The 11341-nt window shown below is 34.9% G+C and overlaps 1 long non-coding RNA gene across 1 annotated transcript in view; it reads right to left on the reverse strand.

Moving 5' to 3' along the window:
• Window positions 1-4439: 4439 nt before the first annotated feature.
• LOC111822703 (uncharacterized) overlaps window positions 4440-11341 on the reverse strand; it is a 72607-nt gene continuing 65705 nt past the window's right edge. The window contains exons 3-6 of the long non-coding RNA XR_002825829.1: window positions 8201-8296; window positions 7013-7076; window positions 6228-6332; window positions 4440-4555 (exon numbers count right to left, since the gene is read on the reverse strand). This is a non-coding gene — a long non-coding RNA (uncharacterized LOC111822703). The remainder of the gene's footprint in view (window positions 4556-6227; window positions 6333-7012; window positions 7077-8200; window positions 8297-11341) is intronic.

Genomic DNA, 11341 nt, shown 5'->3' on the forward strand with positions numbered 1-11341 from the left:
TTCATTTTACTTGGATCCACAATCAATGTCCATGGAAGCAGTAGTCAAGAAATCAAATAACATATTGTATTGGGCGAATCTGCTGCAAAAAACCTCTTTAAAAGTATTGAAATGCAAAGATACTACTTTAAGGACTAAGGTGTGCCTGACTCGAGCCATGGTACTTTCAGTCACCTCATATGCATATGAAAGCTGAACAACGAATAAGGAAGACTGAAGAAGAATCAATGACTTTGAATTATGGTGTTATTGAAGAATATTGAATATACCATGGACTGCCAGAAGAATGAACAAATCTGTTTTGGAGGAAGTACAGCTAGGATGCTCCTCAGAAGCAACGATGGCAAGATTTTGTCTCACATAGCCTGGACTTGTTATCAGGAAGGACCAGTCCCTGGAGAAGGACATCATGCTTGATAAAGTAGAGGGTCAGCAAAAAAAAGGAAGACCCTCAATGACATGAATTGACTCAGTGGCTGCAACAATGGGCTCAAACACAGCAATGATTGTGAGGATGGTACAGGACTGGGTAGTGCTTTGTTTTGTTGTAAATAGTGTCACTATGAGTAGGAATCAACTCAACAGCACTGAACAACAATAATAACAAATTATTTTCTGTTTAAGATGAAGAACCAGATTTAGGAACCATATTCCTAACACCTAGCGTAGCTACTTGTCATCACTTTGTGAAAGGACAAGAAGAATATAAACTGAAATTGAGAGCAGTCTTTTCTCCTAAAAAGACTCATTTATCAGTAAGGCTACAATATTACGTTTTAAGGACAATTCTAAGGGGCTTTATTTCTAGGTTTGATTCTGAGAAAGTTTTGGTATTGGAAAGCTTCTGAGGAAGGAATTAAGCCTTTTGTCGACTTTGCTTTGGTTAAATCAGAAGTAAAAAAGGTAAGTGGCTTTTCCAGGTTCATTAGTTTATGCCTTTCCTGCCAATAAAATAAATAAGCCACCAAATGCTGGTGTGACTAATTTTATACTTATCCCAGCAAGTTATATTAAGGACATATTCTGGCTACAAAATAAATTTACATGTGCCAAGCACCAACAGGAGTTTACTCGGAATCTCTGCGCCACCAGGGCATCACTCCAAAACGGGATGTTCAATCTGCTCTCACAGCATTAACACGTGCAAGTACGCAATCTCAAGGCAAGAATGTTGCATGAACGCATGTTTCTGAAAGAGCAGCTGGTGCGGAGTTTCAAAATGCAGCTCAGTATCAAAAGAACGAGATTAACACCAGCCCCAGTGGGACTGCTAGCTTCTGTTGATTACCAGCTGTCAAGAGACCAGACTTCAAGATTGTATACTGGTTCCTGTCCTTTAAAAGATTCACTAGTTTCCGGGGGAACATATGTTTTTGTTTTGTTTTATTCTTATTTTGGTACAAAAGTTCACTCCAGTTGGATTGTCTATTCACTAAGAATAACCTCAAATCCTCAGAAAAACAGTATTTTGAAGTAGAATAAAAGGGTTCTAAGTTATGACCACTTTGGTGGACTCTTTCCTGGGGTAGTTGGATGGTTGACCTATCCTCCCTAGAGTTCAACTCAGACCTGCACAATATCTTAATACTCTTACATTCTTAGGATTCTAAAAGCAGGCATTATGATAATCTAGGATGAAGTGTGTCCTTCAAATAATTATTCTCATTCCAGGCTAGAAAGTCAAAGCACTTTAAGAATCAACTGTGTAGAATATCACATTTTACATTGTGATTATAGACTAAGACTAATTTTAATAAAGTGATTAACACAACTGTTGTGTTCCATTTTAATATTTTATTTCAAAGTACACTTGGTTTTCTTGATACTTCTAATAGTTTAATCCTTATTACCATCTCAGGTTATCATTCTGACAAATGGAAGAAAATATTTAAGACAAAATACAATCTGCGGTTACGCTCTAAAAATTGCTAAATATGAAGACTGCTTATCCAGTATATCTTAGAAGTCATCATTTTAAAGTAAAATGCTTCACAACTCACATGATAATCCTGCATCAGAAATTTTTAATGCCTAGTTTTAATCTTCATATTAGAGCAGTAGGAACAACCCTGTTATCTCCTCTATATGAATTGTTTAATCTTACATTTCTGAGATTGTAGTATTACTACAGGATGCTTAAGACTGGATGGAAAGAAGTAATATAATATTTGATGGGGAATCATTTATCATACTAGCCCAGCAGCATGTCTGAAACTACCTCCTTCCCTCCTCTTTTCCTTGTCAGCATACCGGGGAGACTTTTCTTTGGTTAACATCCCTTTAAAGTTGTTCTCTCACAGCCGCTGAATGACTATCTTTCACAGTCAGTAAATTCTGCTTGGCTAGTCTCATTGCACACTGAAAACAGAGATCTAGGTTTTATCCTTTTAGATCAATATTTTTGTTTTATCTTTGCTATGTTATTCACAAGTTTCTATAAAAGCTCCTACAGAAGTGTCTGGAAACATTTACCAAGGAAGCATAGATTTTCTTCACTTTCTGTGTTTCTTCTTTTAGCTCACAAAGGAAACCACACTAGCATTAGAGTAAACCACAAGTGAATGTAAAAATGAATTGCAAAAGGATTATGTATTATTATGTATATGCATCTTAGATGGAATGTGTGATTAATGAAATACACAAGCATTATTTCTTTAGAAACATTGAGTCTACCAAAATTACTCAGCTTTGTTTACAAAAAATATATACCCTAAATTCTAAAAGCAGATTTTCATTAGTACTTATATTTCCAAAAACTAAAGTGTGAAAAGAGATTAATAATGCCCCAGAAGGCTATGTCTTTTTTACTCATTAGCTTTTAGAATAATTATTTTAATAAAAATCACACTCAAAGATATGCAACAAATAATAAAACTATAAAACATATCTTGATCCTTGGTCTTACAACTCTTACTGATAGGTTACAATAGGTAATAATAATTAAAACAAGTTTACAAAAATTATTTAAGTCAGTAAATTATGCAGCATAAGTAAACCAACTCCGTGAATTTAGGTTTCATGAAGGATAGAAGAGAAAGTATATTGCCTTGAAAACTAATACAAAGCTAAAAAAAAAAAGCTAATTATATTCCCTAATTATGAATATAATATTTATATTTATAATTTGCATCTCTAACATACACAAATATTAATTAATATATAATACAACTATAGGGAGGAATGCTTGAGTGGCACAAATGGTTAAGCACTTAAGTACTAGCTGAAAGGTTGGCAGTTCAAACCCACCCAGAGGTGCCTTGGAAGACAGGCCTGGTAATCTGTTTCCAAAAGATCACAGCCTTGAAAACCCTATTTGCATACATAGGGCTGCCTTGAGTTAAAATCAACTCGACGGCAACTTACAACAACAACATAGTTATAAGGCACTTTATATTTTTACTGAATACATTGCAATCGTTTTTATCATTAATCTTGGAAAGGCTTGATTTTTCCCTCAAAAAACCATTCATATAAAAAAGCCACATTTCACACTCATATAGGCCATTATAATTAAACTATAGCCAGTTCTGTAATCACCATTTTGCAAATGAATTGCATCTACCAAAACCAAAACAATAATTTCTACATATGTCAGAAAAGAGAATGCTCTTCTCACACCACAACTGCCAGTTTATGTCCTAAGACCCCATAAAAGATTTTGTTTAGACCTTGTTTTAATGGCTGACCCCCAACTTTCCCTTGCCATATATTCCAGACATTCCACATATATGTTAATTACTAATCACTTCAACAAATCCCTTAAAATGAGTCTCTAGGTCAGTGGTAAAAGATAGGTGGATGAGACTTTCTCATTTACCTAGTTCAAATGGCACTAATAAATATAACTACATTTTTAAAAAAATTTATATTTTAATGTAATCATACCTAAATCTAAATTGGATGTATTTTACTAAACTTACCTTCTAATAAGCCTGGTCAAGCATGGCTAGAAAATTACCCACAAAAGTAGATTATACATCTTACTTCAATAATTTTCAATATATAGTTTAGCACATGGATCAGGCTGACTTCTATAAAATGATAAATTTATAATCCTAGTAACAATTAGAAATCATTGAGGTAAATAACTTTTTTGCAGCCAATTTTGTCATAGATGTCAAGCTTTGCAATTGAATTTCCACATTGGACATAATTATCAATCTTGTCTGTGGTAACATCCGGAAAATAATATTTAATAATGTTCTATTCATAATTCCACCACCTGTCTGTCAATTTGTCGGACTGTGGTGGCTTGCATGTTGCTATGATGCTGGAAGCTATGCCACTGGTATTTCAAATACTAGCAGTGCCATCCATGATGGACAGGTTTCAGCAGAGTTTCCAGACTAAGACAGACTAGGAAGAAAGTCCTGGTGATCTACTTCTGAATATTAGACAATGAAACTTTATGGATAGCAACAGAATATTGTCCAACTCACTTGCTTTGGACTCGGCATCAAGAGGGATCAGTCCCTGGAGGAGGACATCATGTTTGATGAAGTAGAGAGCCAGCAAGGGTGAAGGACGCCCTCGGTAAGATGGACTGGCACAAGAGCTACAATAACAGACAATAACATACCGGCAATTTTGAGGATGATGCAGGACCAAGCAATGTTTCATTTTGTTTTACATAATGTCTCCATGAGTCTATCTATCTACCTATTTATTCATGCTTAATAATAAGATATTAAATTATTCCAAAGGACTAATGGACGACATAAACCACAGCCTCTACCAGCCTGAGCCCAGAAGAACTAGATGGTGTCTGGCTACCACCACCGACTGCTCTGACAGGTATCACGATAGAGGGTCTCAGAGTGTGAGAAAAAAGTAGAACAAAATTCAAATTCACAAAGACCAGACTTACTGGTCTGACAGAGACTGAAGGAACCCCAAGATTATGGCCTCTGGACACCCTGCTGAACTGAAGCAACTCCTGTAGTCCATCTTTTAGCCAAAGATTAGACAGGCCTATCAAACAAACAACAGCACACCTGACGAACATGCTTCTTAGGTTAGTCAGGTATAGGAGACCAAACGGGCTACCCCTGCCCAAAAGCAAAGACGAAAAGGCAGGACTGGACAAATGGACACCGTGAACCCAGGGTGGAAAGGGAAAGGGGGGGAGAGTGCCAACACGTTGCAGAGATTGCAACCAATGTCACAAAACAATTTTGTGTATAAGTTTGTTTAATGAAAAATGAATTTGCATTGCAAACTTTAACTTAAAACAATAAAACTGAAAAAAAAAATAATAAGATCTTAAGAATTGACAATGAGACCTGAAGTAATTAATTTTGAACCCGTGTAGTTTAATTTTTTAAGGCTCTGTACTAGCTATATATAAAAATTATGTCATTAAAACAATTGATACGTCATCAAACATTGATCTAAAGAGTTAAGTAATTATAATGGAGAACAATTAGATGTTTATTTTTAATTATGTAACAGAAGCAAAGGTTACAGCATCTATAAAAACATGTAATAAACAGAAAAATAAACATGTATAATGCAAATTAATGGAAAGTACATTTAAAACTAAATTAAAACTTAATTTATCCGTAAAGACATTAGACTTACACTCTCCAGAGATATGATAAACCAAAAGGATCTTTAATGTATCTTATGAACGTTAATCTTTCCCATAGGGAAATTAATATTTTGGATTAGCTAAAGTAAATAGCAAGTAATATGCAATTACAAGTGGTTCTCAGTGACAGTACTTTCCATTTTTAAACATAGTACTTAAAACATCAGTATATTTCTTTATACAGTCAGACAAAATAATAGAATGGGATTCAGGAATTCAGATTGTATTGTAACTTTGCTATTAATGAGCCTTGTATTATATAACTTAATTCTGTTTCCATATCAGTAAAATGCATATAATACCTATCACAGGGACTTAAAAGGGCATCCTAGAAATTACAACAAACTGTATTTCGAAATGAAATTTTGCACCCAACTCTGGTAAATGTAGGGCCCATCCATATTGTAAATGCATTCTGTTGCCAGTAAGTTGATTCCAGCTCAGCTTTGGTGGAGCAGTGGTTAAGAGCTCAGCTGCTAACCAAAAAGTTGGCAGTTTGAATCCACAGCCACGCGTTGGAAATAGTTCTGCTCTGTCCTATAGGGTCGCTATGAGTCGGAATCGATTTGACAGCAACAGGTTTGTAAATGCAGTACAGAATAAAATCTGTGTTTTTCAGTATAATAATGATACTCACATGATAACAATTAGGGAAAGCAAGAGACTGCATTGGTGGGGTCCAGCAAGGGAAAGGAGAATCAGCAAGCTTGCATCTTGACTATGTCTATATGGGCCAAAGTTGCTTTAAAGAAAACGATAATAATACATTAAAATGTATATAAAATTTTCAAATCCATTATCCAACTTCAGGGATATAACAAGCCTGTAAGTGACATAAGCATATTCAATAGTATCCTCATCTCATAGGTGAATGGTTCAAATGTCACACACATAGTAAGTGATGTCAACCAGTGCACAGAAAGGGAACTTCCTGATTCCCAGATTATTGTTAATTTTTTTTGTACCACCGTGACGAACACACAGATTCTCTGCAAAACTTGTCACCAACACTCACTGCAGCGAAGCAAAATCTTCATGGGAAGATCAAAGTGATGAATTCAATTCACCTTGCCTGAGAGGCATTGTAGCCTTCCATCTTACTTTAAACTCCCTCCCCTATCCTCTGCCTTGTCAAATTCCATTTCTTTCTTGTAATGCCTGGCACTGACTTTCATAGATGGAAAGGATTTCTCCTTCTGAACTTCTGCAGAATCTATCGAGCGCAGTATTCAGCTTCACTTATTATATGGAGCTTTGAACTGTTATTTAACTTTCCTATGCTTATTTCTCATTTCACCAACTAAATCTAAAAAATAGGTGGATTCTGGGTTTATGAAATCTGTTATTCTGCCAATCATCTGCTTCTCTTCTCTACTCAACAGCCCTCAGACTGTTTGCCATAAAGATTGTTTCTGCACATACCTGACTCCCACCGATTGTGAGTTTTTAGAGGGTCATGATGATTTGCACCCTGAAATCCCAGCACCTAGCACGATGAGAAACACTAATTACCACTTAATAAATGCTTAATAAATGCACATACAAATGTTCAACAGATATTTGTTCTATATCTTATATTGGCCAAAGATTAATTTAAAAAGGAAAATGATGTTCATGGATAACTGATACACCCAAGAAGGAATTTGTTCAAAATAGACTTTTGCAGTTGGAGATGAATGACTTTGTGATCAATCATGACCACTCTTCCAGGTTCATAGAGTGTTTTTTGTATGTTTTGTCTTTTGTTTTTTTTTAACCTCACATCTGAAGAGAAGGAGGAAAAATAAAATTATAAAAGATTATTACACATCTAAAATTTAAAATTTTTAAATCCCTAAAATATTTGCAAATTGCTAATTAGTGGTCATGGTCTTTCAATTTCACTTTGTCTCTTTAGTAGCCTATACTCAACATGGGTTAAAATGTTGACCATAGTATGATCTCTATTGCTGATAGATGGAAGTCTATCTAGCTATTTCTAAGGTGGTTCATGAAAGTGAGATTGTTTTCATTTTTTAAAAAATTACCAGACTAAGTATTACTTAATGCACATTTTAAAAACATACATGTTATGCTTATTATCTAGGATATTTGAGAGCAGCATCCCTATGCTTTATTTGTGATAAAGGGTCTAAATTAAAGAAAGTACTTGACATATGTAAAATATTTCATTATTAGGGGGTATGTCAAACTCAACTTTTGACATTAGAATAATAAAAATGGGAACATTTACCACAAATGTTTGAGATTCTAACAGAAAAAAATGCTTTCACATGCATATATCTAGCTATCAAAAAATTAAGATCAATTAAAATATCTGTTTGATTTATGTCAAGAAGATTATGACAGATAATAATAATAATAGATCACATTTGACGAGCACTTAATAAGTTCTTTGCTACCTTCTTTAAGGATCATGAGCCTTTACCCCAATCCCTTTTAAAAATGTGACGGTATTTTGATGCTTTCATTTTAAAATTTTGTTCCTTTGCTTTTCATTGGTAATGACTTTTTCCCTTTCCAGTTTTACTCTGATCCCTCTCCATTTACTCCTTAATACCATTTACCTTTTCCAATCCATACTGTTTTATAGAAAACGTATACACTTACACAGTTTCAAAGTATAAACTTGCATTTTCCTTAACACTGCTCTCTGTCCATCTCCATACCTCAGATACATAGCGCCTAGTATAGAACAAAAGTATGCTGGAGGGAGGAAAAAAAAGAGAGAGCAATGACATTGAACTTGGATTGAAATAGCTGCCAAACTGGTAGTTCCATTATTGTACCTATTGCACAGATTAATCTTTTGGTTGGATTTAAGCCATTTGTACCAGAGTGAAACTTCCAATCCAAGAACCCATAGTTTGGTAAGTCAGCACGGAGAGAGTGGCCAAACCAGACAATAATGAAGGTATCAGTTTATTCTCATCCATTTATAAAACAAATATTAAACTCCTAAACTGTTTTATCTTTTTCCCTGCCACTTTCTTGAATAAGCATCCCTGGTGGTGCAGTGGTTAGGAGTTTGGCTGCTAACCAAAAGTTCACCAGTTCAGATCCACCAGCCACTCCTTAGAAACCCTATGGGGCTCTTCTGCTCTGTCCTATAGGGTCACTATGAGGTGGAATTTACTCAACAGCAAATGGTTTGTCTGTCTGATTTTCTTGAATAATCACTATTAGCACCGCCACCATATCCTAATGCAGAACTTCTTCCTAAATGAGATGAAACATTCAGGCCCATGTACCTAGTTGACTTCTGTATATAAAAGCACAATCAAGAAACACATGCTCAAATCTGTTTTAATGCTATACCTTCTCTCAAGAAAATTACAGACATCAGGTTATTGTTCGACACTCAGTAGGATTCATAGATTTGTTTCATTGAGATGTACTGGTTCACTTTAAAACCTTTACTAAAATCTAACTTCATATTCAGAGGCTATTATCAATATCCTTCTTTCAGAGTCTCTAAATGACATGGCACATTAGTATGTGGAATAAAGTACAAACCCTTTTACACACTGCTAAATAGACTATTGGAATTCAAGAGAATCTAATAATTTTTCATATGTGGACTTTGCCAAGTTATAAGGATTTGAGATTTTAAGGTTATATTAAGATTTTCTTATAAGTCTCTCATTTTCTATAGCTGTTTTGTAAAATGTTTTAGCATTGAATATATAATTCACACTTACATCTTTGTTATGGAGGAACCAGTTGCATTTCTCATTCAGTTATGGGTGGTAAAAGTAATAAAAACTATACTACAGTAAATATTATTTGGGCATAATAAATTATTTCACAATATACATCATTTACTTATGATTCTAGAAGATAAGAAGCTGGTAAGAAAAGGCTTAAAACAGATAAGGTACACAAGTTAGTTTTCAGAATAATTGTGTTCGATTAACAAAGAACAAGTCAAGCCTAATTAATACATTAATGTTTACTTTGAGCCCAGGTATAGCACAATTATAAAACCAAAAACCAAACCCGTTGCTGTCGAGTCCAGACTCATAGCAACCCTATAGGACAGAGTAGAACTGCCCAATCAGTTTCCAAGGAGCGCCTGGTGGATTCAAACTGCCAACCTGTTTGATAGCAGCAGTAGCTCTTAACCACTATGCCACCAGTGTTTCCAGCACAATTATAGGACCAACTATTTCATGAACACACATCTACATACCACTATTTGGACTGAAGACAAGAGAATTTACCACATAAACATAACAGAAATACCAAATGGAAATCATTTGTCTATTTTCCCTCATCATTCTCTTTTGCTTCCCTCTCTTCAGTGCTTTCTATTTATGTTCTCTCCTTTCTCTCTCTCTGACAGCAGCCCTCCTCCAAAAACACCCTTCACAATCCAGAGTTTTATATGCCTACATTTTTCCAGAAAAGTGCTACACGTTATATAGTACTTGGGAAAAGAAAAAAAATAACAGGACCTAGAGTAGACTCTTACATAAATATTGTGATAATCTGTTTTTGCTGGGCATGTGATGTGAAAGAGAACAAAATAACAAAATCAATGGAAGAAATCTGGATAAATTCTTCAAGGATGCAGTGAAATGCCAACAGTTAGAAAATTGAAAACTAACAGTTAATCAACAAAAGTAATAAATATACTAGTATGTTACATGCAACTGCAGGGCAAAACCACCAAGCTAAAAACACCCAGAGACAATGTACACCAATGTCAAGTAATCCAAGGCTTGCAAATCATTCAGAAGAGGGTTCAAGGTGACAGTCCTTAACTGCACTGAAGTCCAGCACTGAATAATCTCATAATTCTCATAGCTCCATTTTGAGCTTTTATATATGCTAAGCTATCCCTCAAGCTTATTACTAATTTAAAAAAATTGCCTGTTTATCAAAATGCTCATTGAGGAAAAATCGAAAAGTAGAGAAAAGTATTAGAAAAAAAAACTATGCTCCAAAAAGACCTAAAACAAAAAATTATTAGAGTTAATACTTTGACATATTTTTACATGTCTTTTTAATCTCACTGGTTTTTAAAGTTCCTACTGTATTTAAAACTTGAATCTTGCCTTTTATAGATGGCATTTTTTTTAATATCCAACTATTTTTGAGAACTCTAAATGGTTTATTCTATTGTATTGTTGAATTATTGTTCAAAACATTGTTATTTGGTAAGAATCACTTTTAAATGTGTGTCAGATTGATAAAAGGTCATTACTTCTTTATGATTATGAGAAAAGTATATGTCTGAATATTACCAGGACATATTGATTAGGTTGTGTTGTCAAATGCTAGTATGTGTTGCCCATATTCCCCACCGATCAGATTGAGACACTCCTTCCCCAAGATGCTGTTAGAGTGTTGCCTACTTCAAACTCTCAGCTGAGTCCCTCCCCTGGAACTGCCCTCAGACCAAAGAGGCTGCTTCACCCTAAGTGAAGCCCTCTCCTCAGTTCTGATCTATGCATGGATACAAAGACCAATCTCCTTGCTTCAGTTCATAACAACTCTGAGAGGTCATCTCACCTGCAGAACTCCCTAAGGCATTGTAGAGTTCAACCAGGCTTCCTACCTTCACTCCCTCAGGAGTCTTGATACTGAGAGCATCTCCCAATAAACCTCCTACAAGCAAATTGCTATCTCAGAGTCTATTTCCTAGGGAACCAAACCAAAGATACAGTTTATTGAAATGTTTGCAAAGACCAAACAAATAATCTACTGGAAATAGTGTTTATATTATTTAATTAGAATTTATTAATA

The sequence above is a fragment of the Trichechus manatus genome, unplaced genomic scaffold, assembly GCF_000243295.1.
Source record: "Trichechus manatus latirostris isolate Lorelei unplaced genomic scaffold, TriManLat1.0 scaffold00196, whole genome shotgun sequence".
Lineage (NCBI taxonomy): Eukaryota > Metazoa > Chordata > Mammalia > Sirenia > Trichechidae > Trichechus > Trichechus manatus.